The sequence below is a fragment of the Panthera leo genome, chromosome C2 (assembly GCF_018350215.1).
Source record: "Panthera leo isolate Ple1 chromosome C2, P.leo_Ple1_pat1.1, whole genome shotgun sequence".
In the NCBI taxonomy this organism is placed as follows: domain Eukaryota; kingdom Metazoa; phylum Chordata; class Mammalia; order Carnivora; family Felidae; genus Panthera; species Panthera leo.
In genome coordinates, this window is record NC_056687.1 from 145,847,545 (window position 1) to 145,869,727 (window position 22,183).

Sequence of the window (22,183 nt, forward strand, 5' to 3'; positions counted from 1 at the left end):
TTTGTCGGAAGATTATTAATGCTGTTCCCACTCATTATGAGACGGGGTCTGTAGTTCCCAGACAGGCCCTGCAATCAGCAAAATTTGCATTTTGACACTCACTACGATTAGCAAGGCCAGGCCTGTTGATTAGCCACAATTCCAAAATCTTACCAGCCTTTTTTGTCCTCATTTGTAGCATCTGAAGCATCAGCTGTTTAAAACCATGCCATTGCTATCTTCCCCAAAGGACACCCACCATACTGGTTGTTCATCTAAAGGAAAGAAGAAAACCTCCCAGATCTATCCTAGTGACAATAGGTATTTCCTATAATGTGCCATCACAAATTTAGTCCATGAAAACCAGAACTGGGTTTGTGTGCTCACTTTTTTTGTCCCTCTGAGATTCTGAACAGAAAAATTATAGGAAGTTGGCCTGACTTTGTTTTCTTCTTTGTGCCATGTGGCATTTCTGGTTCATTATAATGCCTGTAATTAAATGTCATGTAATATTCACTCACTTGTGTTCAGAATTTTATCAGTGGAGATTTATTTATCTATATCCTCTATGGTATTCCAGTGTTAAGAGTTCCCTCTCGAAATGTGGTAGAAAAACTATTTGCTCTTACCTGCCTAATACCTTGTGAGAATTTGTGAATGGCAGTATGGAAGACTGTCCTGGAACCACTAAGCAGTGCAACCTTGGGCAGTGTCTGAGGGTTTTGGCTTTCTCATCCATAAAACAAGGTATGAAGCAAAGTCATTTCTGGTTATGATGCCAGCAGGCTGGGTCCAAGGACCCAGAGGGGGTCCTACAGGACCCTCCAAGAGGGTATGTGGCTTTCTTGCAGGATGGAAATCAAATGCAAGCCAGCAGGAGGTGAAAGCAGAGTTTATTGAAGATATATAAAATAGACACTCAGAGAATCTGGGAGATTTGGAAAAGGAAGGGATCTCATCTTTGTCTCGGGTCTGGGGTTTATGGTGACCTGGTGTATGCATCCTCTCAGGCATCCAGGAACCAGTTAGAACAAAGATGAGGACCCAGGTGCTATTTCCTGGAGCCAAGGGGGCCTTGGTGTAGAGATGTCTAGCTTAAGTGGTCTGGAATTTGCATATGATAGGTTCGTCCTATCATTCTCAACTGGTCCTTCCTTAGATGCTATTTATTTTAAAGAATCATTAGCTCCTTGTCCCTCACAAGGAGGACACATGCCATCTGTATTACAAGGCATATGTAAAGTGGGGTTGGGGTGCAGGTCCTAGTGAGAACAGAAACAAGAAAAGGAGCAAAAAGCAGATTTTTATGGAGTCCTTCAGTTTCCTTGTCCCAGTAACATGGGACATATATCATACATTTTCTGGAATAGACTCAATTTCAAACATCCTGTCCCTCTGTTCTCACCAGTGATTTCCTTTCTTTCAGACCAAGAGTTCAAAGAAGAAACTCAATTTACTCTAAAGATTATTGCTGATCAAAATTTCTGATACTGTGCAATTCCAGAAAATGATGTGCCTTGGGAAGAGAAAATATGAAAAGCATGTTGGGGGTAAAGGGAGAAAGTTAGAAGGAAAAACATTTCAGAAGAGAAAAATGAACAGTAGAAAGGAAACAAGGAAGATACCAAAGACAACTTCCTCACAATTTTGCGTAGACTTTTCCTGGTTACTCCGCAGCAGATATGAGCAGATAAATGCTTATTGACTTCAAGTGCAGGGCAACAAGATCCTTTCTATTTCCTTGTACATTAAAATCTAAACGCTTTGGTAACTACTTTAAATACAAACAGGAGTATTTAGTGGTCTCAGAATCAATGGTACATTCGAGATGCCCATGAAAAAGTATGGCCGCCATTAAATGAAACAGTCTATAAACAATCACTGTGTGTCTGGTTCTGTGCTTGTTGCTGGGACAACAGGGATGAGTGAAGCCGGGTCTCTGTTCTTAAAGATCTCATAGTCTAGGGGAAGAAACAGATTTACAAGTAAGTACAACAGAAATATAAATAAACATCCAAGCAGCTCATAGGAAGTGAGTAATTCTTAGAGGGAAATTTTACAAAGGGATTCCTAGATAAGGGGATATTTGAGCCTAATTCAGAAGATGAGTAACAGTCTCTCTGGAGAGATGAAACAGAATATTGGTAGAAATAACAGTCCGGGTAAGTGCACCTAAGACATGGTACGGAAATCACATTTAGGATACTACAAGAGGCTTGATATTTTAGAGCATAATGTGCAAGATGGGGCAGTGTGGTGGGAGGCCATAGGGAATGTAAGCTGGGTAGGTCATGAATGGGTAAGAGTTGAATGTCAGGAACCTCTTACCACATTTGAAGTAGACCTAAATGCCTATGAGGCATCAGTGAAGCATTTGAAGCAGAAGAAAATAGGACTGGTTTTGCCAACGGGGTTGTGAGTAGATGCAGAGATGAGTGGATGACAGGTAGAGGGAGATGTTTCTGGGTATATACATAAGCTGAGAGATAAGAGGATCTTATCGGAGGCAGTAGTAGTGGGAAGGAAAACAACAGCTTAATTTAAGAGATGGTCAAGAAATAATCAGCAGAATCTGGTGATGCCTAATGTGGGGCTCAGAAAGACTTCAGTTCTGTGGCCCATGTAAATGAAGGGATTTTGGTATCATCAGTTGAGAAGGGAAAATAAGGAGAGGGGGCATATTGAATTTGGAGGGCCAGTAGACATCCAGAGATAATTGGAGAATGGCCCTACAGAGATTAGGAGAAACAATTGGTATCAAGATATGGATAGCACCAAATTCTATCACTTTTTTACTTAATGCCTGCCACATAATGGTCACTAGACTAGACACCCAGTGGATAAGATCAAAAATGTCCCTACCCCCAAAGGTATTAGAATCTAGGGGATTTATGAGAAGGCAAATGTAGCAGAAGATACTCATGCTATTGGAGGAAATACAAGGTATGACGAGAACATAGAAAGTGTTCCTTACAGAGTTTGGTCTCCAGGTGGCATAGGTGGGGGGAGGGGAATGGGGCAGGCAGCCTAGGAAAAAAGAAAATGAAGACAAGACCTGAGGAGTTAGTAGGAATGGAAAAGTTAGTAAAGGAGGGAAGAAAAGAACTTTCTAAGCAGTGGAAGCTTTGTGTGCAATGACCAGAAAGCAGGAGTGAGCACGGCAGTCTTGAGGAAGACGAAGAAGTTCCATTGGCTGGAGTGTCAGGTCTAAGAGCAGAATGGCAGGAGCCGAGACTGGGAAAATTAGCTCAGGCACAATCATGGGGAAAACCTGCTTTATAGAGTTTAAACTTTATCCAGTGTGCAAAACTTTGTCCCTCGTGCAACTGACGGGATTTTTAGCAGGGTAGTGATATGATTAGATTTGTATTCTAAAAACCCACTCCAGCTACCATGTGGAAAAGGAGGTATTAATTAAAATAGTGAACCTGCATGTGATTACCTAGGGCAAAGACCACAATTCAATTCAACCTGCTAATGTGCTTTGGCCTGTGGAGTGCTTTTTTTCCCCTTTCCGAATTAGTTGGCAAGCATTTAAAAATTGGAAGATCTCACATAAAAGCAGCATAACAGGCTTCTTTTGAAAATCAAAAGACTTGGCAAGGCCAGGTCCACATTCCTGAGCTGTCAACAATTGGCTGAAGCTTGAGGTGTCTCGAAAGTGACTCTGTTGGACAAGGCGGGTGTTCTCCTGCATGCCACAGTCTAATGGAGGCATTTAATTTGATTTTACTGCTCCTGCTTTACCGAGAGAGAACATGTAGACAGAATGATGAAATGCTGTGTGTGCCTATCTAAAACCAAACTCATGTAGTGGATCCCTTACTCTTGGACTTTGTTCCAGCAATTCTGTCTTTTCTTACCTGATTTTCCCCCTTTTACTGGATCATTGCCATTGGAAAATCTTGTTATTTCTTCCATCTTAAAAATACATATTTTGGTCCAGTTTATTACAGTTAGAGAGATTGCACTCAAACTCAGCCTCCCATAAGTTTGTCAGGAGTTAGCAGTTGGCTTTTTTTTTTAATGTTTATTTATTCATCTTGAGAGAGAGAGAGGGTGGAGAGAGACAGAGAGAGAGAGAGACAGAGAGAGAGAGAGAGATATCTGGGCAGGGGCAGAGAAAGAGGGAGAGAGAGAATCCCAAGCAGGCTGCACGCTGTCAGTGCAGAGCCCGACTCGGGGCTCCATCTCACGAAACATGAGATCACGACCTGAGCTGAAATCAAGAGTCAGGCGCTTAACCAACTGAGCCACCAGGCACCCCAGCAGTTGGCCTTTGTAGCAATTTTTTGTAAATACCTATGACCTAGACCTAGCCGGCTTGACACCTCAGAGATCTGTTTATCCTTACTGGTAAGACTGCTCTCTCCCTCCCCCCTCCTGTAAAAAGGAGGACAAGAGGAGAGTAGGTCCCTTCTCTTTAAGCTAATCCATCTGCTTCTTGGCCCAAGAATATCCCTTCATAGACAACCTAGGAACAGAGAACCTGTTCACCTGACGACCTTCTGTCACTCATGTCACTTGAGCCCTTTGCACATCACTCTTGGCCCATTTCTCTTTCTCATTTCCTACATCCTCCTGACTCTTCCTTCAAAGCCAAAGCTGACTGCTTCTCACCACTTCCACCACTAGCACCCTATTCCAAACCATGATCCCCTCTTACTCGGAATACAGCAATAACAGCCATATGGTTATCTATTGCTGTATAACAAATTCCCCCCAAACCTTAGTGGCTTGAAACAGCAACACTGATTACCTCACGGTTCCCGTAGGTTAGGAATCCAGGAGTGGCTTGGCTGACACATCTACTCTGCAGTCTCTCACAGGCTCCAAGGTGCCCATTGGAGCTACCTAGCATGGCACAAACGTGGAAGGATCTACTTCTTAGCTCACGCATGAGGTTGCAGGCAGGATCCATTTCCTGTGGATTGACGATAGGACTGAGGGCCTCAGCTCCTCAGTGGCTCCTGAGCAGAGACCTCCTGCAGTTCTTTGTCATATGAACCTCTCTGTAGGGTGGCTCACAATACGCCAGCTTGCTTCATCGGGGCAAGTGAGAGGAATTTATTACCTAATCTGGGAAGTGACATCGTTATTTGCCATAGTCTGTTCATTAGGTCCAGCCCACATTCAAGGGTAGGATATCCCATGAAAAATGTGAATTCCAGAAGTTGGGAATCACTGGGGGCTCTCTCAGTAGTCTGCCTACCACAGCTTCCTCTCTGGTTAACTTGCCGCTGCATGTGGTTCCTAGCAGCCTATTTGCAACACAGCAGCCAGATGATGTCTTTGTAAGTCAGGTCATGTCACTCCCTTTTAGAAAACCTTACAATGACTCCCATTTCACCCTAAGTAAAATCCAAAGTTCTTACAACGGCTTCCCATGCTCTACATTATCCAGTCCCTGTTACATTTCTGCTCTTGTCTCCTACCACCTTCTCCACGCTCAGCATGACCAACTGCACTGGCCTCCTCACTAGCCTTCAAACATGGTAGCTAGTCATGCTGCTGCCTCAGGGCCTTTGAACCAGCTCTTCCCTCTGTCAGGAAATCTCCTCCTCCAGATGTTCATATAGAGAATGCACTCACCTCCTTTAAGACTTTATTAAAATGTCACTTCCTTAATGTAGTCTCCCCTGGCAAACCCACCCCTGTTCCCAAAACTCCTGATTTCTCCAATCTTCTTTTATTTTTTTTTTGCATAATATTTCTGATACGCTAATTTACTTATTTATTATGTAATACCATAATGCTGAACCCATAAATGCAGGTACCTTTATATGATGTCTATTAATGAATCTCAACTGCCTAAAAAATAATAGGTTTGCAATATATATTTCCTGAATGAATGAAAGGATGAATGAATATGTAGCATTTGATTGAGGACTAGCCTTGAGGAACACCAATATGTAAGTGACTAGTAGGGTACAAGGATCCAGGAAAAAAATGAACATTTCTTGTGCCCTATTGATTTCCTTCCTTCCTTCCTTCCTTCCTTCTTTCCTTCCTTCCTTTTATAATTCTGCAGACATTTATTTTATTATTTCATTTTTTTTGTTTTTGTTTTTTTCTTTTTCAAGTTTTCATTTAAATTCCAGTTAACACACAGTGTAATATTAGTTTCAGGTGTAGAATGTAGTGATTCATCATTTCCATACAACACCCAGTGTTCATCACAAGTGCCCTCCTTAATCCCCATCACCTGCTTAACCCATCCCCCTGCCCACCTCCTCTCTAGCAACTCTCAGTTGTTTTCTATAGTTAAGAGTCTGTTTTCTGGTTTGCCTCTCTCTTTCTTTTCCCCTATGTTCATCTGTTTTGTTTCTTAAATTTCACATATGAGAGAAATCTTATGGTATTTGTCTTTCTCTGACTGACTTATTTTGCTTAGCAGAATACTCTCTAGCTCCATCCATGAGCTTGCAAATGGCAAGATTTCATTCTTTTTGATGGCTGAGTGATATTCTACTATATGTATATATAAACATACATCTTTATCCATTCATCAGTCGATGGACATTTGGGTTCTTTCTATAATTTGGCTATTGTTGATAATGCTGCTATTAACATCGGGGTGCATGTAGCCATTCAAATTAGGATTTTTGTGTCCTTAGGGTAAATACCTAGTAGTACAGTTGCTGTAGCATAGGGTAATTCTATTTTTAACTTTTTGAGGAACTTCCATACTGTTCTCCAGAGTAGCTGAACAAGTTTGCATTCCCACCAACAGTGTAAGAGACTTCCCCTATCTTGGCATCCTCACCAACACCTGTCATTTCCTGTGTTGTTAATTTTAGCCATTCTGAGTGGTATGAGGTGCTATCTCATTGTAGTTTTGATTTGTATTTCCCTGATGATGAGTGATGTTGAGCATCTTTTCATGTGTCTGTTAGCCATCTGGATGTCTTCTTTGGAAAAATGTCCATTCATGTCTTCTGCCCATTTTTAACTGGATTATTTGTTTTGGGGATGTTAGCTTGATAAGTTCTTTATAGATTTTGGATACTAACCCTTTATCTGATATGTCATTTGAAAATATCTTCTCCCATTATGTAGGCTGTCTTTTAGGTTGGTTGATTGTATCCTTTATTGCACAAAAGCTTTTTATAGTGATGAAGTCCCAACAGTTTTTTTTGTATTTTGTTTGTTTGTTGTTTTTTGTTTTTTGCTTTTGTTTCCCAATAGTTTATTTATGCTTTGATTCCTAGATGTGTCAGAAGACATATCTAGTAAGAATTTGCTATGGCTGATGTCAAAGAGGTTACTGCCCGTGTTCTTTAAGATTTTTATGGGGTCCTGTCTCACATTAGGTCTTTCACCCATTTTGAATTTATTTTTGTGTATGGTGTAAGAAAGTGGTCCAATTTCATTCTTTTACATGTTGATGTCCAGTTTTCTCAACACCATTTTTTGAAGGGACTATCTTTTTTCCATGGGATATTCTTTCCTGCTTTGTCAAAGATTAGTTTACATATATTTGCAGATCGATTTCTGGGTTTTCTATTCTGTTCCATTGATCTATGTGTCTGTTTTTGTCCCAGTACCATACTGTCTTGGTAATTACAACTTTGTAATAAAACTTGAAGTCCAGAATTGCGATGCACCCCGCTTTGCTTTTCTTTTTCAAGATTGCCTTGGCTATTTGGGGTCTTCTGTGATTTCGTACACAGATTATTTGTTCTAGTTTTGTGAAAAATGCTGGTGGTATTTTGACAGAGATTGCAGTAAATGTGTAGATTACTGAGACATTTTACCAATATTTGTTCTTTCTATCTATGAGCATGGAACATTTTTCCATTTCTTTGTGTCATCTTCAGTTCCTTTCATCAGTATTTTATAGTTTTAAGAGTACAGATCTTTTACCTCTTTGGTTAGTTTTATTCCTAGGTATCTTATAGTTTTTGGTGCAATTGTAAATGGGATTGATTCCTTGATTTCTCTCTCTGCTGCTTCATTATTTGTGTATAGCAATGCAGCAGATTTCTGTATGTTGATTTTGTATCCTGTGACTTTACTGAATTCATGTATCAGTTTTAGCAATTTTTTGGTGGAGTCTTTTAGGTTTTCTATATAGAGTATCCTGACATCCGCAAACAGTGAGTTTTTCTATATAGAGTATCTTGTCATCCGCAAAGAGTGAGAGTTTGACTTCTTCCTTTGTTGATTTGGATGCCTTTTATTTCTTCTTGTTGTCTGATTGCTGAGGCTAGGACTTCCACTCTTAACCTTGTCATTTTTGGAGCAACCAGCTGAGCTCAAATGTAATCTGAAAGTATCTTGTCACAGCTATAACAAGTAACTGGAAATTTTTGCTGTGGGGATTTGCTGCCATCAGCAAGAAGGGCACCTGCAAGGATCCACTCCACAAGTCTTCCACTCATGGAAGCATAGAAGCACAAGGTTGTTAACAGCCGATGGAGCAACCCTTGACCAGTGGGGATGGAAAATGGTGAGTAAATATGACTTTCTTATGAACCTCAGGATGAACATTCTCAAGTGCATCCTCATAGCTCATTACACAGTTGTTAGCAAGATGAAGTCCTATGGCCCATAATTGTGATTTCCTTAGTCAAGGTTGGAACTGTTAATCAGTTCACTGAAGAGGTGGGTGGGGAAGCAATAATGAAATAGAGTGTGGAGTAAAGTAAGGAGAGGTAAGAAAATGGAGACTCCTCTCTTCTGAAGGAAATGGACAGACTGAGGTGACAGGATGGAAGCATATACAGGGCACACCAGGAAAAGACAGATGTTCCAAGAAATAGATACTGTCTAATGGCGTAAGTGCTTTAAAAATGTGGAAACACAAGGACTTATGTGCCACATCTGCTGAGGAAAGAACATAGGAAGGCAATTTTTGAGCTGAGTCTTACAGGATAGTTTTGTCAGGGTTAGGGGGTTTCAGGCAAACTCCTGGGAATGGCTTTTGCAAAGATACTGAATTCTGGAAAAGGAGAGTATGTTTGAGTAATTTCAAGGATAGCAGCCTGGCTGGAACACATATTGTTATGATGGTTACAGATGGTGCTGGAGAAGTGGCAGGGCCAGGCTGTGACAGGTTGTCCACAGTAGCCAAATCCTCTGCCTCCCACTCAACAAATTTTATTTTATTAGAAACTCGTAAGTTTGGAAGGAAGAATCAGTGCTGTGATTATCACCCTAACAAAATCAACAATAATTCTTTGGCATCATATAAATCTTAGCCCATAACTAGTTTGACCAACTCTCTCAAAAACCTTTTTTTTTTATAGCTGGTTTGTTTGAATCTGAATCTAAACAAATCAATGCTTTATATTTGCTGAAGTCTAGTGACTTGTGAGTCTAGTGAAGTAACGTTCTCACTTTTTTTTCCATGACAACACACACACACACACACACATTTGGAATTTATTGAGGTTTTCTTTACTAACCAGACATGGTAATTCTTTGCAAATAATTAATGGACCCTGGAAAAAGAAGGCCTATTTTATGTTTCAATGGTTTTGTTAATGCTTTCACAGTCCTGTGAGGCCAGTAGCTACAGGATGTGTTCACTAAGGGGAAGGTGAACTTCAGTATTGATAAAGGAATCCATACTTGCCCTAAATCGGCCCCATCTCTGTGCTGAACAAGCACTCCTTTGTTTGTCAAAAACATAAAGCTAATTATCACCAAGTTCTCCATGTCATGGAATTGCATGCTTTTCATCAGAATTCTGTAGAATGTGCTCAAGATGACTCCATAAGTACAGTAAAATACCAAGAGGAAGAGGTAGATAAGGAAGAGTCCTTATCTCACATTTTGCCACAAATAATTACAAGAGGAATTACTATACAAATAATGAGAAGAATAACCCCTTCGTCCTGAAGGATCACTCATAGTGATTGGCAGACAATACAAACTCCTACCAGAGGTGTACCGTGTGACATTCCTAGGCAAGCCTAAGGAGAACTAACGGCTGATGTTTCAGGCCACCATCAGCTAAGCCAGCCGCTTACTGTCCCGGCCCTTCCTGCTAGCCTATCCACAAACCACTGTGCAGCATCCCCTGGCATGGAGGTACATACTCCTCATCTCAACCTGGTGCCTCAATCTTGGCCTTCCCAGAGGAATGCACACCGATCAAACTCTGCCCATGCTCACCAAAGTCTTGGACATTTTCTAGAGCCAACCCTCCTCTGAGTCTTATGACTACATTAAATCAGCTTCAATTCGCATTCAGATATTAGTAATAGAAATAAAAAATTCCAGTGGCCTTAAAAAGATTAAAGTTTGTGTTTCTTTTCCATATAAAATAATTCTGAATTAAGTAGTCAGGAGGGTAAAGTGGATACAGTGAGCCCGCCATGAATATTTGCTTAGTGCTTGCTATTTCAGTACAAATCAGCCTTACATCCAGTTGCTAGCATGGATTCTTCCTTGTCCCTGTCTAGAACAGGCCCATAATGCTGAGCAATTAAAGCCTCCTCCCACCGCTCCCATGGGCAACCTCATCCAGTAAACATCCCAGGTCTCTCATCCCTCAGGGCAACTCTGAAGTTCATGGTCTCTACTGGGATAAAATCAAGCTCCGGTTGCTCTCAGCGGTAACTTGCTTCATAACATGCCCTTTGTTTGGCGTCTGTCCATTTTTTGTCTTGATTTTCATTTCCATGTTAGTATTTCCTATGATCACTTCCCAAATAAACTACTTGCACTTGAGTTTTTGCTTCAGGGTCTCCTTCTGGGAATCCAAACTGAGATGGAGGGACGGAAAGTATTTAGAGCAATGATACAATCTGCCACAGAGAAGAATGCCTTTGGGCGCTAATTAGTAGTCTCTGCCAAAAATTCCAACACAAGAACGGATCCGCCCATCTTCTCTATGCTTCTGTCCTCAAAGCTGTTCATCTCTTGATCGCACCGGAAACACTGTTTCCCAGAGGGGATGAGAACACTTGTAAAGGATTATTATCTTCCACTTCTGGACCACAGGAAGCAGGAGCAATCATTTACTCTAAACAGACTCTACCACCCTGCCTTTCACAGGGCCTCAGGATGTTTATGCATGGATTCCCTTTATAGGCACGTAAGCTCCCTTCTCCCAGCAGTGAGGCCATCACGTGGGGATGGCGAGTGCAGGTACATACAAGCCCTTTCTGTGACACTTTCTCCTACTTTCCTTCCATCCACCAAGTGCACCCTGCCTACAAAAACCACCTTGTTAGTGTTATCCTGCATGAAACAAGCCTGACACATATGTACAATGCTTTATGTATACATGCATACATACAAACTAAGCAGAGACATAATAATTTAGGTGTGGGTTTTTTGGACCAAAAAAAAAAAAAGGGGGGGGAATCCAGAAAATGACTAAAGAATTATCTCCCTAGATTCTCTCTTCCTCTCTCTTTCCCTCTCCCCCACAAACATCCGAAGATGCCAATATGATACTCATCATTCCGCCATTTTGAAATACTTTGAGATTAGTGAGTGTGATACTCATAATTCAGTACCGTTATCTTTTATGACAATGAAAAATAAAATTTAACTTGCTCTTTATGGCATAACTTGATTTCTTACCTTTAGGAAGAAAGTGAATATAAATAGATTTAAAAAGGAAAACAAGTACAAGAGTAAAGACTTCTTATTCCATACTATCCAGAAACCAGGACTTAGTTATCAAATATTTTAAAACCCAGTAATTAAAAAGGGTGGATGTGGCCTATTATTGCAAAGTTAGAAATCAAATAACTCCTTAAGAAGAATATCATGGGAGTTATGAGTGGAGACCAGAAACCTGGATCACTGCCATCACTGCATATATGCCCAAGATGCTGCAGCTGTCATAAAATAGGAGAGAGAGTAATCTTACTTTCTAATGGAAAGATACATGCTTTTACATCTAAAGAAAAAAATTTTCTCAGATATTTTGTGTAATATTTCAATTGTCTTGTATTTTTACAAGCTGTATCCTAAGTATTTTCCCTTCCCTCTGACCTCTTGTCATTGATGCAAGTGCTGGTCCTAGGTCAATTTCTCAGGCACATGGAAGGGGGGCAGCACAAGGATTCATGGCCCTCCAGTCTAGAACAAGCTCAGAGGAGATGGGAGGAGCCTGTATTCCATTTGCATAGGACCTTTGATGAAGCCAGAGGCAGCTATCATTTCTTTGAAGAGATGTCGTCAGAGGGGAAAAATGGGTTCAATGACATGCAGGAGACATTTGCGGATGGATGACACAGAACAAGGGCTGACAAATCTGAACATTGAAAACCATCATGTCCCTTATACTAAGGCTACCAGGCTTTAGGAATGAAAGAGAGGTAAAACTAACAATTAAAAAATGGGTGACCCAACACAAGATTTGCAAACTTCTAATTTTACTGAGTAAAGACATTTAGAAAAAACAGCCTACAAACAAATAGCACTCATCAGTGCCACTGTTGTAAAAACAAGGGACATTTGAATTCTTCCCTCCTTTAAAAAAATTTAAGTTTATTTATTTATTTTGAGAGAGACAGAGACAGCACAAGTGGAGGAGGGGCAGAGAAAGAGGGAGAGAGAGAGAGAGAATCCCAAGCAGTCTCCATAGCACTGTCTGTGCAGAGCCCCACGCAGGGCTCAAACCCACGAAACCGCGAGATCATGACCCAAGCTGAAACCACGAGTCCGATGCTCAACCAACTGAGCCACCCAGGCTCCCCTAAATTCCTCCCTTCTAATAAATATATATTAGTTTATACGAACTTATCAGTGTGGTCCTTATTTTCCTCCATGCTAACATCCCTAGGCTAGTGAAAACTCGGTGCTGGTCCCACTCCATTCTGAGGGTTGACCTCAGGAAGACACTCCAGGGTCCCTCTTAAAGAGCTCTTGTCTCCTTGGCAGTGTTTGTGCCAGGCCTCAAATATCTTACAGTTCAGCACTGAAGCCTCCAGTTCACAACTGAACTGCACAATATTTTTCAGTAGCCATATAATTTGGCAAAGGACTCTCCTGATTGATTTTAAAGAATTCATGTTCTAATGCCAATTCACGTAATTCTTGAATTACCTGTTGATAGGTGTCTGCACATGGGTGCACAAGAATGAATTAAAACAAATACCCTGGGCAAAGTGTTTTACTACAAACAATTATAATTTAGATGAACTTTGGAGTCATATTTCTGAAAGTGTTTCTCTCTCTCTCTCTCTCTCTCTCTCTCTCTGATAAGATGTTGGTGCAAATCCTTTGAAGAATCTTGGGACCTTGGACAACCATGTGAAGAACCATCTTACTGGCTATGGACCATCTTGGAACTCTTAATATGTGGAAGAGAAGTAAGCTTCTACCTTTTATTTTTAAGTTTAAAGACCACTAAAACCCAATTTAGACACTTCAAGCTTCCTGAACTCTAATTCAGAGAACAACTGCAAGATTTTAAGAGGATAAAAAATTAGATAACTCATATAAGAACACACGGCATGTTCTCAGAGTTATTTCATTGTTATAAATGCTTTCATTATTAAACAAGAAAAATAACACAAATGAGTAAAGAATTTAACTCAAGAAATTATATGAAGAACAATAAAATAAACTTAATAAAATGGAGGGAATTAATAATGAAGAACAATAAAATAAACTTAATAAAGTGGAAGGAATTAATAAAGCCAAAAGCAGAAAATAAATAATTACACTGAAAGAAATAGATTGCATAATCAAAGAACAAGTTCTCGAGAAAAACAATGAATTTTTCTGGCAAATGTAATCTCAAAAAGAAATTGAAAAGCATAAATTCACAAAATCAACTTTAAAAATATAACCAGAGAAATGGATATTGCTTTCAAAGAATAAGAAAATAAAATATATTAACAATTCCTACACAAAATAGTATAAAATTGTACACAGATGAAATATGGAACAATAGCTATGGAAGAAATGGAAAATGTTCCAAAGAATAAGCTTCATAAAAAAAGATGTAGGCTCAGACTGGTTTTATAGATTAGTTATTTCAAAGTATTAGGCAACAGAAAATTTTCATATCATACAAACTTTTTCCATCACTGAAAATGATGGAAAGCTTCACAGCTCATTTTATATAATGAGCCTAATCCAGAGACTATAATCTAACAGACAAGACCAACACATAACATTTTAAAATAAAGTAAACCATAAAATAAAAACAAATTTCATGTGATTGTTTCACAATAAATATATGCGTGAATTTTTTCATATAAATGCTACATTTCAATAAAGTTAGAATATAAAAATATAAAACTTATTGATATCATTTCTAAGCTCTTGAATAATAGACAAATTCAGTCGTTTATTAAAAAGTGATATGTCAAGAGCAAGTAGGACATAAAGTAAAAATCTTGTATTGTGATCTCTCAGTAAAAAATATAATGATATAATTTATCACATCAAATGAAAAACTATGTAATAAGTTGAAAAGGCATTCAGTGACTATGAATACATTATACGGAAAATCTTGAACTACAAACAGAAGGAACATTTACACAGTTAAAAGATAATCTAAGGCTAGTTTACAGTATAAGAATAAAATGCAAGAGGGGGGCACCTGAGTGGCTCAGTCAAGTTAAGTAACCAACTGCTGATTTTGGCTCAGGTCATGATCTCATTGTTCATTAGTTCGAGCCCGCATCGAGCTCCATGCTGGTGGTGCAGAGCCTGCTTGGGATTGTCTCCCTCTCTCTCTGCTCTTCTCCTGTTCTCTCTCTCTCTCAAAATAAATAAATAAACTTAGACAAAGAGAATAAAATGCAAGAAACATTTCCATTAAAATAAGGAAAGAGACAGAAATTTGGACTATTGCCACTAACTTTTCTTTCTTTCCTTTTTTTTTAAAAAATATTTATTTATTTTTTGGTAGAGTGCAAGTGGGGGAGGAGCAGAAAGAGGGGGACAGCGGATCTGAAGCAGACTCTGCACTAACAGGCTGTCAGCACAGAGCCTGATGCAGGGCTCAAACTCACGAACTGTGAGATCATGACCTGAGGCCAAGTTGGATGCTCAACCGACAGAGCCACCCAGGTGCCCCGCCACTAACTTTTCTTAAACCTTGTTTTGAAAGATTTAATCAGTAACATAAAACAAGAAGTATAAATAAGATGTTCAACAATTGCAAAAGAGGTTACAATTATTATTTGTAGGTACTATCATTTGACTAGAAAAATGAAGAGAAATCAGCTAGAAAATCATACAGAACTAATGTCCAGAGACAAAGTAAATATGTAAAAACCAATAGCCATGGTGGAAAAATGAATACTTTCACAACAGAAAACAAGACATTTAATATCTAGAGCTATGCCCAATAGAAAAAAATATGTACAAAATAATTTTATAAGAAAAAATAGGTTGTTATGCACATGGAATGAAAATAAATTCTTGCCAAGTAAATGTAAAAATTAATACAAAGTTTGTAAAAAAAACTCAAGGTGTTTGCTTATTAAAAATGTGGCAGATTAATGATAAAAATTCATTTTTAAAAATATAGGGATGATACTTGCCAAGGATACTTTGAATAAACAAGGAATACTGAAAAGAAACTTCCCAGCTAAATATGAAACATATATGAGACAATAATTAAAGGTGTGGTATTAAAGTGAAAATACGCATGTCAAAGGAAAGTAATTTAAATCACAAAAATATACTTTCTATAGGAGAAGACTTTCAAAGTTGAAATTTTACGCTGATAATATTAATGGGAGCATTGGTTAACAAGTGGACAATTCACAGATATCCACATGGATGGGAAATGTGCCTGAGGACTGGACCAGTTATATCAGCAGTGAAGGCCAGCAAAGAAGCAATAATCCACTGATGTGGAAAATGTAGGGGTTCAGAGCCAACAGCCAGGAAAGAATTCTTTAGACATCTTTAGTGCAAAAAGGTGGTTTTGTTAAAGCAGGGGACAGGACCCATGGACAGAAAGAGCTGCACTGGGGCTGTGAGGAGTGACTAATGATATACTTGGGAGCTGGGGGAGGTGAAGGCAAGGGGAAGTTTCCAAAAGGACTTTTATATGCTAAAGAAGACTCACAGGACCCTGGAGGCCTAGCTATTGATTAAAAAAAAAATTATAATAATAAAAAAACACAAAAATTGCTTTTTTCTTATAAATCATCAAGACAGTTGCAAACTGGTAGAGTGAGGTCTTGCAGGACTGTGATCTCTATCAGTTAACCACTTGTTTTTCCTCTAGCAAAGCATTAACAATTGAGCCCCAGGAAGAATGTCACTTTCGGTCACAAGGACTTGTCAATGGGCTATAAATTGGAAGGAAATTTAATTTTCCAGTTGCCTTTGTTTCCCACATCACCACCACTATCACATGCCATCACACACACCCATGCATATGCACACGCTCGAGCACACAGCCACACACACACACGCACACATGCACACACACACACACACACACACACACACACACACACACACATATATCTTAACACATGTCCATACCCTCTTCTTCCTAGAAAAAGGAGATGAAGGGTAGAATGTGATTATACTTGAGGATTTACTAGAAAATCACTGGATTGAACCGAGAGAAACCTGCAAATGGATAGATTTGATTGCTGCTGGGCAAGCTTGAGGCTAAAAGTCAGAAATTAAACTGGGTTAAGAAATAAATTCTTTTTTTACATGCCTGAGTCTGTGACTGAGAAATTCATGCCTATTAAACCTTCATCAAATCAGGGCTATCCTTGCTGGGCAATGCTGCATTGCTTCTCAGTTGTGCTTTGAATAAAATCCAAACTCTGGGGCTGCAAGACCCCATATGCTCTCCTCCTTGATTACAACTTTCAGCTCTCCTTTCCTCCCATGATTATTCCAGCAGCACAGACTTTCTTTTTGAGCAGAGCAAGATCTCTCCTGTCCAAAGTCTTTTTACTTGCTGGGCCCTGTGGACTGCTGTTCCTTTGCTTGAAATGTAATTTCTTAGTTTATTTTTTAAACTTCCTTTTTGTTCTTTAATTCTCAACTCCAATATCACAGCTTCACAAATGCTCTCTGATTTTCCTAACCAAAATAGTTATTTTTTATTATATTCTTATATGCATTTTCTTCATCATGCTTTGTAAATCATATTCTGTATTTGCCTTGTTTATTTGTTCATTGTTTATTATCTGCCTCCTCTTATTAACTTTCTGAGGTCCAGGATAACGTTTGCTTTATTCATTCACTCATTTATTGTGAATCCCTATTTCCTAGTATGGTTCCTGGGACATATAGGACATGTTCAATGAAGCCTTTTTTTTAATTGAATAAACTACTCAGTTATTTAAAATCATATTATAGAAGAGTATATGTAGACAAAGAAAAATGTTCATAATATATTAAGTGAAGAAAGCAGATTAAAAATAGATGACCTCGAGGTATATATAAACATATGGCAAATACCAAAGAAAATTTTAAGCCGTGGAAGGAAATGTACCAGAAATTAACAGTGTTTGTAGGTACTGAGATGAGAGATCATTTCTATTTCTTCTTTTATATCTTACAGGATTTTCCAATTTTTTGATCCTATACATACACACACATTTTTTAAAGTATTAAATATCTCAAATATAAGTAATTATCTGATAGCACTATATTGTTCTTCAGAGTCCTTTTTCTCCTTTATCTTTTCATCCTTTCTTCATTCTACCCAAAAAAGAGGAGATTGTCATGGAAACAGCAGACTCAGATTGAAATCCATCTACCACCTAATGAGCATGTGATTTGGGGCAAGTTACTCAATTCTTCTAAAGTTAACACTTCATCATATAATGGAAATAGTATTAAGTGGGAAAAATTAAAACTGCCTCCCAGCAGACGGTGTGAAAAAGACTTCTGGGGGAAAAAACTGGGAAAAGAAAAGTTGAATAGCTGTCCACCCGCTTTTTCCTTCCTCATTCGCTTTTACAAATTGTTCTTTTCCCTTTCTTCCTCCTATCTGATCCACATCTGTCAATGCTGGGACTGTATCAGAAGTGTCTTTTGGATAGGGAAGTCTGGCTCATTTCCTTGAAAAGATCTGTCTGCTCAATAAAAAAAGGGACTAGATTGGCAGGGCCAGGGAAACCCAGAGTCCTCGGGAGACTCTGGGTTCTATTTCTAAGCTTCCACCACCATTTTTCTTCATCTCACTGTTTCCTTTTGAGCTTTGAAATTCTTGGTATGGATTGGGGGGGAGGGGTGGGGAAGTGGAAGGGCAATCTTTAGGCTAGAGTTGGAAAAGCTTGGGGAAAGAAAAATTATCATATAAATAATCTTCTACATTGCCTTTTCCTAGACAAAGAAGAGGTCAGAAACTTTAAAATGCAAAATGCGGTGTATGTTCCCCTATCATGGGGTGGGGGGTGGGAGGACCAGATCCAATTCCAAACAGGAAAAAAAGAACTTTGAATTTATTCTCTAACCGACTCAGGAGAGATTTAAAAGTTGAAATGTTACAATTTGGTTGGCTTCTCTCAGCAGCACCAGGCATTTCCATTTCATGTGGGAAGAACAAAATGAGGCAAACAATCCAAGATTAAATGAAAACAGGTGGGATAGAGGATGCATTTACACTTTACCACCTGGAATAAGGGTATTTGCCTCTCGTGGTGTTATAGTCTTGGGGGCTATTGAAGCGCTCGCACCGCCTATAAATTGAATCAATGCTCATTAAACTCATTGGGAGAAACTCAGTTAGGAAAACAGCCTAGATGGGAAACAAGCCCTTTGTTTTTATTGGATTTTACAATAGGGAGCACTCTACAATAAGCTTTTAAACATGAAGGCGGGAAGGAGTTAACTATAGAAATTACTCCAGTGTGGGATGGAATTGGGGGGATGCCGTGCTTCTCTAGAGAGAACATACTTAGAGCAGGGACTGAGGTGAGACAGGTATTTTATTTTCTTCTGACCCAAAATAATAACCTTAATGTGAATTTCTCACTATACCTCTTTATGTCTCTTCCCCACACCAGCAGCTGTAGATTCTTCTTCAGTTTCTTAACAGGTCTCAGATGTTTTTTTCAAAATATTTCACTCTCTGCAAAATAATGATGCTAAGGTTACTGCCCTACGTTCAGAAGCAACAGATTCTTATGTATTCATAACTGGACCTAGCACAGCAGACATTGTATTTCTAAAAAACAACGCTAAAACAGCCATGTAAAACTCACATTTGCTCTCTTCTCATAAGAGACTGCTCTTCCTGGCCTGCAAAGTCCTTCCAGGATAAAGAAGTCCCTCTTCCAGAGCTTGCTGTAAACTGGTTTCAACTTATCAAACACGTAAACATGTCGCAGGCTCCGGGAGCTAAGCTAGGTACTACGCATGATGTAAAGAAGAGAAAAGAAATAAGGAAACTGCCAGCCTTTTCTGGGAGCTTTGTATCTTACCTTATTGACACGGCATTTTACTGTTGGTTGTGCTGAGTTAATAGAGGACAGCAGATTTTGACAGGCCAGAAACCTAAAATTTGCATCCAGATAGGTGTCATTCTAAGGCCCATGATTTCTCTACTACCTTCAAATTGTAGATAACTCCAAGGGAATAAAGATTTATCCTAGGGTCAGCCAAAATTGTATTCATCAGAAGTATTCTTGGAAAGAGAGGTACTGTATTGAAGACATTCTTTGATAAGCCCACCTACCCTCACCCTGTTTCTGATGTTACCTTTGGTTCTTGATGAAATGACAAGGGAATAAAGGACCAGAAAAGGAATTTGTATTGCTTTCTTGAGGTAGAAGGAAAAAAGGGTAAGCAGAAAACCTCCGGAGTTTTCTGTAGACTCCCCAGTGTTTTTGAGGAGGGTATCTGTGAAAACGGTTGAAAAACTGAGCTTCAAGTTATGGCTGACCTGGGGGTAAAACAGACTCAGTTCAGGTAGATCCTGGCCTGTAAGGGTCACAGAGGATTCTACTCATATGTGGATAGACTCTGCTGCCAGGCTTCCTGATTGTCCTGTTTGTGAAGAAATCCCCACCTTCCGATAGGAGACCACAGCTGTGTGGCGGCTGAAAACCAACTCGAAAGGAGCAAAGTTACATTCTGCTTCTCAACAAATTGCCTTTTTTAGATCTGGTTGTGTTCAAAGTATGACAAAGGTCAGACTGCAGCAGGAAAGCCCCCAAACACCAGATGAACTTCATCTCACAAGGATGCTCGGGATCCCCCAATTGGGAGGATATCGGTGTGTCAGCAGGAATGGAAGCACCCGTGTCTTTATTACTTGCTAGGATCAAAGTGTTCTCACTCAATAGTCTGATAGGAAAAAGCTTCTGCAAAAATGAACTCAGTGCTTTTCTTAAAAAACAAACAAACAAAACACGTTTTTCACAGCGAGTCTCAGACTTGGTTGAACGCACTTTCTAGACAACACACTGAGAAGCCCCAGTCCAATACAGCTTAAAATCTCCACCCCAGAGCCAGCCTAGGCACTGTTAGTTTGTTGTATTCCACACATGGTTGGGTGTCCTGTAAGGCTGGTACGTTATATTATAATAGGCAGCTTCAGGGAATGCCGGGAACCTCCATTTAATGATCAATCCTTGCATGGGGGCAAAAGGAAAATGCATCAGTCATTTCTGTTTTTACCCAAGAATCCCTGGGAAAATCACAGTGGTCTTGTTTCTTTCAGTGTCATTCCTTTGTTTCATGCAGTTTTCCAGTTAAATAGTGAAGATACAAGCAGACCAGGAGAGCTCTCCAGGTTGAAAGGTGAAGGTTATTCTAATTGTACCTAATCTTTATTGTTTCAGAGAGCAAAATGAGAAGCACTTAATGTGAAGCCATTAATCAAAAAGAAGTCACTGCTCACTACTCAACAAAATTAAATGCGCCAACATGATTTTTTTCCCTACCTAAGCAATGTAGTAGTCAATCATTACTTATAACATGGTCGCTTTAAATAATTAAACTGTATTTCTAGGCCTTATGTGCTATTTGAAGAGAAACAATGAGGTCTTTAATAACAGAATTTCACGCTTGAATTTCCACATCTCTGGAGGAAGAAAGCTAATGTTCTGGAGTGGGTGATGGAAATATCCAAGTTTCCTGGTAGAATATTTTTTAAAGAAAAGAGTGTACTACCCATTTCTGTCCTCTAGATTCTGTCCTTTTGAGTCTCGGCAAAGTCATTTATATGTAACTAAATAAGGGCTCTACCCACCCCCTTCTCAGCTGATTCAAGGAGAATACAAATGGCACTCAGTCACACTGTGGAATCGAGTCACAGACTCACACAATGGGAGAGTGGACATGCCAGAGATAAACGCAGGTGTTATGGACACAATTGTGCCCTGCCCCTCCTCCAAATTCATAGGTCGCACCCCTAATCCCCAGTGAAACTGTATTTGGAGACAGGGTCTTTTAAGGACCCTTTAAGATTAAATTACGTCATGGGGCGCCTGGGTAGCTCAGTCGGTTAAGCGTCCCACTTCAGCCTGGGTCACGATCTCGCGGTCCGTGAGTTCGAGCCCCGCGTCGGGCTCTGGGCTGATGGCTCAGAGCCTGGAGCCTGCTTCCGATTCTGTGTCTCCCTCTCTCTCTGCTCCTCCCCCGTTCATGCTCTGTCTCTCTCTGTCTCAAAAATAATAAATAAACGTTAAAAAAAAATGAAAAAAAAAAGATTAAATTAGGTCATAAGGGTGGGGCCCTATTCCAATAGGACTGGACTTGTTTTCATAAGAAGAGGGAGAGACACCAGAGATACTCAAGCACAGAGGAGAGGCCATGTGAAGGCACAGCAAGAAGGCGGCCATCTGCAGGCCAAGGAAAGAGGCCTCAGGAAAAAAAAAAAAATCAAACCTGTTGACACCTTGATCTTAAACTTCCAGGTTACAGAAGAGTGAGAAATTATGGTATTTTGTTATGGCAGGACTAGCAGGCTAATAAAATAGGACAAATAAGGATATATGACTGTTTTAATATTGCCATCAAGATTTCCTATTGTGAACTCAATTAGCTTTCTTCCTCCAACTTATTTACTTATTCGAACAAAACAGACACTTCCCCAGATGCTAGGATCAGCATTGGACACAATCAAAAACATCCTTGCCCTCATGGAGCTCTGTTCTCCCTGAGGTGAACAGATGATAAAAGATCAAACAAAAATGTACACAGTGAAACTTCACTGAAGTGCTGAGGGAGATTAAACAGACTGAAATGATACAGGGCCTAGAGTAGGGTCTGCTTTAGGGAGTCCACCGGGAAGGCCTTTGTGAGGAGTGGTATTTAAGATGAGACATATATAGGATGAGGAGCA

At 39.6% G+C, this 22,183-nt stretch overlaps 1 long non-coding RNA gene across 1 annotated transcript in view; it reads right to left on the bottom strand.

Annotated features, from left to right (window-relative positions):
- Positions 1 to 18,965, bottom strand: part of LOC122230108 — a 43,447-nt gene extending 24,482 nt beyond the window's left edge. Inside the window, exon 1 of the long non-coding RNA XR_006207285.1 lies at positions 18,874 to 18,965. This is a non-coding gene — a long non-coding RNA (uncharacterized LOC122230108). The remainder of the gene's footprint in view (positions 1 to 18,873) is intronic.
- Positions 18,966 to 22,183: the final 3,218 nt, after the last annotated feature.